Source organism: Brienomyrus brachyistius, unplaced genomic scaffold (assembly GCF_023856365.1).
Source record: "Brienomyrus brachyistius isolate T26 unplaced genomic scaffold, BBRACH_0.4 scaffold398, whole genome shotgun sequence".
Classification (NCBI taxonomy): domain Eukaryota; kingdom Metazoa; phylum Chordata; class Actinopteri; order Osteoglossiformes; family Mormyridae; genus Brienomyrus; species Brienomyrus brachyistius.
Window position 1 is genome coordinate 16786 of NW_026042673.1, and position 6068 is coordinate 22853.

Genomic DNA, 6068 nt, shown 5'->3' on the forward strand with positions numbered 1-6068 from the left:
CTGCATGGGATGCCATTCCACACAAGCAAAAACAATTAAGATGGTCAGATTTGCCTCACTGTGTGATTTTGACTGAAAGATGAACTAAGCACAGTCTTGTGTGTATAAAAATGCGTAGATTCATTTAACTTTAACAATGAGATTCAGCAACATGACCTTATAGTGTTAATGATCGGTATCTTACTGGTATTAACTGAATTATGCAAAATTCTACATTATTCTATATTATTGCACCCAAATTGTTCATACTGACTAAATGTAATTACTGACATCCTGGACATACTGCTTTTTAGGTTTGAATTTAAAATGTTAGTAGACAAATTCATGCTGTCAATAACATCTCACTTGCTCACCCACTTTTAGATAAAAATACCCTTTGTGGTTTTTCTAGTGAAGCAGTGGGCCTGAGCTGAGGACCTGATGGTTGTGTGGTTTTCGCTCACTGAGAAGAGAGACACAAACACCCTGCTCTCAGTCGGTCAGTCTTCCTGTAAAATGCAGAGGTGAGACTGCTAGTGGAAAATTACTGACTGCAGCGTCAACAACACATATAAACAGCAGCACAAACAAAATGTTCCACAAATGCAGGACATCTGTATGCTTACAGCACACATCAGACACGCTGACCCTCAGCACTGAGCTCCTCCAGGCTCTGTGCTCTCCCTCTTCTCTTCAATTTCTACACAAATCACTGCTGCTCCAGTGAAGATCCTGAATTTTGCAGGTGATACTACTGTGTTTGCCATCATAACTGAAGGTGATGAGTCTGCCTACAGACTGGAAGTCGTACAGCTGACCATCCAGTTCTGAACTCACATTATCCCAAATGTCCACATGCTTAGACTCCTCTCATCATCAGGGAGGAGCGTCCCTTGGCACTGTAGAGTAGATGGATGAGAGCAGGCTGATAACAAGGCTGTCATCAATTTTATGTGACACCTCTCACCCCCCCAGCAGACTATGGAGGCCCGTAAGGGCAGCTCCTTCAGTAAGAGACTCAGACACCCGGCGTGTGACAGAACGGTACCGCAGGTCATTGGGCCCCACAGCAGTCAGGCTTTATAATCTGCACTCTGCTCATTGAACTTTTCCCCTGTTCACTGTCTTCTGATACAGTTTCTATCTGCTGCTGATCTGCAATATTGTTCCTCCTTATTCACTGATGTGCAGTGTTGCATTGAGCCAGTGCATTATGCCCTGTGTGGCAGCTTCCTTTGGGAGGCTAATATCTGGCACATGAGCAATAATGTTACATGCAATAGGATTGTGTATAAGTTAAGGATTGTGTATAAGTTAATTTTAATATTCCTATAATATTCCTCTGTATGTAATATATTCTTATTTTTTGTTTCTATTATTACCCTATATTTATATATACATCCATTTCTTTTACATTCATAATGATGTTGTTTGTTGTTTTGTGCCCCACTGCTCTTGTAACAAGCCTCAGTCTTGACTCTCCCTTTTAAGGTCTTGGCCTTAAATCACACTCGATATAGGTGGTGTCGTCCCCATCACCCTGACCAGGATACATGCTGTAAGATTAATGGATGGTGTTTATCTGTGTGATGAAAAAGAATGTGAATAAAACAAAAATGTACCATTATAAATGGGAGCCCTAGGATGTGTGGTGGTTAGAGATGTGGACTGATGAGAATTTTGCTTTTCTAAAGTTCTGTTGTGAAAACTGTACATTCCGTTCCATGTACAGTAGTGATATGTAGCAATCATGTGCTCCAGTCAAATGTCCAGCTGCATGAATAATAATGGTGGCTTGTTTGGATAAAATAACTTAGGCTGAATACTTGAAAGCGTGACCTGGGTGAGGTAGAGAGGAAACAGGGTCTTACAAGAAGCAGATATTGTTCTGTCTGTGTGGTTTTTACTCTTTGCAAAGTGAGTCCAGCACAGTGCAGTCAGTGGGTCAGTCTTCCTGAGCTGCATCTAACCAGTGGAAACATCTGCAGCACTGCAGAGAAGCACTCAGCAGACAAACAAACCCAAACAGCTTACAGCTGTATGTCACTTTTGGACAGAGGTGGACAAAGTACACAACTTCACTACTTGAGTTAAGTATAGATACTCCTCGTCAAATAATACTCAAAGTTTTTCAGTTAATTTTTTACTTCAGTTAAAGTACTGGAGTATTTGCATCTAAAAATACTTAAGTATTCAAAAGTACATTATGTTTTAAATGCAAGACATTTTTCAGAACCTAATGACTCCTGAACACCCCACTGAATACACTGACTGGCTTGTACATCTTGTAGAATAAAAAGCTTGTGGAATATGATACAATGACTATAGAAACACAACTGACATAACAAAAGTACAGCCATTGTCATTTTCATCTTATTTAACACCCCCCACCCCACTCACACAAAAGAGCATGGTAGTGTTCTTACAGAGCCGTAGCAGTGTGTGTGTGTGCATGTGTGCATGTGTGTTTGTGTGTGTGTGTGTCTATGTGTGTGTGTGTTTGTGTGTCTGTGTATGTTTGTGTGTGTGTCTATGTGTGTGTATGTTTGTGAGCCAAGTAACAAGACAGGGAGCAAGAAACAAAACTCCTCTTTCTTAATTATCCACATCGTTATTAACGACACAGGTATATATACAGGTACATATACAGGTACATGTATATACTCAAAAATACATCCAGAACACACAATTAAATGAAAAACGTAATTTAAGAACACTTGAAATTTTCATTCAGTTTCTTTCATCTGTTTAATATAATCGATCAGTCCCTGTGCGTTTGCCCCAAACCATTCAGCATGGTACACAAGGGAGACAAGTAAGCATGTGTGACATCAAAGAACTGATTGCAGCAACTCAGCCTTTCCACAACATTAAAGCCGCTTATTCCCCCCCATGCCATGAAGAAATAATCTCTGTGGCTCCCCTCTCCCCCTCCCTCAGCCCCCAGTCTGGCTTGAACATTTGCACTTCCAGTAAAAATGCGCCCCAAACACACTGACACCAAACTCAGCACCGGTGCTCCGTAAAATCCCGTGATTCAGTCTCAGAAGCACTGGCTCCCCTGCCCTCCTCTGAACATTATTAAAGCTACACCCTGAACACTCTGTGTGACTGACATGAATGAGAAGCATCTTTATTCATAATCTCTGTAGCGGAGGTCAGAATACAGAGTGTCATTATTCCCGTCTTTCTTCTGTCTCCTGGGTTTTGGCTTCTTAAGGTTCAGGGCAGCGTAATTCAGTGTGTCCTCGTCATGGCACTGTGGAGACAAAGATGGCAGAATTGGATGGATCAAATCGGTTTGCTATTACCTATTTTCACAAATAGCACTTAAAATGCTGATCCCAGGATGGAAATCAGTCTGAGGTTCATTTGTTTTACTGACGATTTGTAATTTGAAATATTTATTACATACTTGCTTGCGTGACCATTCCACTTTTGATATATCACTGTTCTTTTCATCTGTTTAAAATATATAACACATCAATATATTATTTAATTTCGCACGGTATCATACCGTGGTCAGATAACATTCCGAATTTTCAAGCAATCAACATCCTTTTTGTCTCAAAAATGAAAGTAAAAATGACTTCTGTCAATTTAAGTGTGCATGTTTGGATACGTGTCATTTGTTCTCATATATCATATATAATAAAATTGCTATAAAGGAGATCTTGGTAATAAAAGTTATTGATATGCAACTTATTGCAACATGTATATTTCAATAGATTTTGCAAAATATGAAAGATATAATACAAAAATGTAAATCTTACAGTACAAAAAGGTTTATATAAATAAGGTGAGATTTAATAATGGATTTTAAAACTGTATTACCTGCAAGAGTGGTTTTAATATGAAAATGTTATCTATCATAAAACAATTTTATATTTCTATAATTTGTTAAAATCTACATTTTGTCCTTCTGAGTGCATAAAGCCGGGCAGCGTACCTGCACAGTGTGTACAGGTCAGTTTACATCTTATACAAATGAGAGCAACGTTCAGAATAATGCTGCAAGATAAAACTATCAGCAAGCCAGAGTGAAGAGGATCCAGCAGCTTCTGAAAGCCTGTAACAAAGAGATAGATTTCAGCATAATGATATAGAGACACATTTCCCATTTGCTTACATTACATTAGTTAAAGATCAAATCGATAACACATTACAGCAGTTGTTTTGTAAATAGTCCATTTTTAACATGAACTTCTAGTATTTTGCATTTTAACAATTTATATTAATATTTGAAATAATTATTAAATTAGGCTCCGGACCCCCCGCGACCCAATAGGATAAGCGGTTTGGAAAATGGATGGATGGATGGATATTAATATTTGAAATAATTATTAAATTAGGCTCCGGACCCCCCGCGACCCAATAGGATAAGCGGTTTGGAAAATGGATGGATGGATGGATAATTATTAAATTAACATCTGTGTAATTTAATTTAAGCACTTAAATTAGAAAATTCATTACATTAAAAAAAGAAATAAATGTCTTAATAGCAGAATAAGCTAAATAAAACTTTGAAGCAGATATACTCTCCACACTGGGTGCTACCATCTATATCCAGCTGTGTGCCGTTCCCAAACAGCATCTCCCCACACTGGGTGTTACCATCTATATCCAGCTATGTGCCGTTCCCAAACAGCATCTCCCCACACATGGCCACAGCGCAGTAGTAAGTCCCAGCATCGGAGAGGCTGAGGTTCCCCTTGGGGAGGCTGTAGACGCAGCTCCGTGTAGGAGATCCAGCCTCAGGGCTCTTCTCACACTCATCACTGCTGTTTCCATGGCTGTAAATGACTCCAGGAAGGGATTCTCCTGATCCATGTCTGAACCAGTAAACACTGTGTTCTCCTGCACAGCTCCCAGTCTCTATCGTACACTGCAGGCTCACAGAGTCTCCTGGCTGCAATGTGTCAGACACAGGCTGCTGTACCACAGTCCTGCTGTTGGAGTCTTTACCTGAAAAGCAAAATAGTCATGATGACAGCCCTTTGAGAATAACAATGGAAAATACAGATCCTCAAAAATTGTTCTTACAGATTTTTGGGAACTGAATCGATGTTCTTCTAGCCATCCAAGAAATCAGTAACTTCTTGGAGAACAGCTGACATTCTTCTCTCTTTTTATTGTATTACTGCTTATTAGTATATATCAGGTAACACTATACATTAACTGCACCTACATAATACCTAAATAAAAATTATATGATAATAACAAACATTATAATCATATAATGTCTTGTATTAATGTATGAAGGTAGATGAATATAATTAATTTCAATTCAAAGAAATGAAGTGTGTAAAGTGTACTTTATATTTTCATGATTTTCGTGACTTTACATTTGGTTTATGTTGCCCCTTTTCCACAGGAAGGTATTTATTGTTTTTGCATATTTAGCTCTTGATGTGTTTTGGTATTTTTGAGCATTTTGCTGTAGTACCTGCATAATTTAATTCAAGAGCCGAAGAGCTGTTTGCCCATTACTAGTTTGTCTATCTTTTAACATTAAAGAAAAAGTATACATAGTAAAAGGAATTACTTGGTTTCGTAGTTCCTCCTATTTATTTTCTTATGCACACAAAAGTAAGTTTTTCCGTTCAACCATAGCACTACAGCGAAAAGCAAAACGTCATGGCAAATACAATTATGCTTTATTCCAATACACATTGCTAATTTTTCATTATTATTACATTTATTCAGCATAATATCTTCAAAGGTTTCATGATTTAATTTGCAATCTTCTGGCCTGAAATCTTTTCCTGCTACACTGAAGACTCTCTCAGCGTGTGCAGAGAAAGCTGCAGCCAAAGGGTTGGCATCCTCTGATAAACATGGTTGGTTCAGGTATCGGTGACATTATGTGAACCTTTCATGGCAGGAATAGGGACTAGTTTGACTTTTGATGCAGGAAAAGTGTTTGGGACGTTTCTTAGGTTAGAAACTGCCGTCACTGCAGCCAACACTGACTTTTAAGGAGAGACACTCAGCTCTTCCTATGAGCAGATCCACCATGGTGCACAAAATGACAGTATAATTATTATTTTAGGTGACACTTCAAATGTTGCATTATTTCATTCTTTACA

At 38.5% G+C, this 6068-nt stretch overlaps 1 long non-coding RNA gene across 1 annotated transcript; it reads right to left on the reverse strand.

Annotated features, from left to right (window-relative positions):
• Window positions 1-2951: 2951 nt before the first annotated feature.
• Window positions 2952-4019, reverse strand: LOC125728999 (uncharacterized). The gene is made up of 3 exons (XR_007389544.1): window positions 3929-4019; window positions 3395-3441; window positions 2952-3238 (listed from the first exon to the last, which is right to left on the reverse strand). It is a non-coding gene; the product is annotated as an uncharacterized LOC125728999 (long non-coding RNA).
• Between the last annotated feature and the right edge of the window lie 2049 nt (window positions 4020-6068).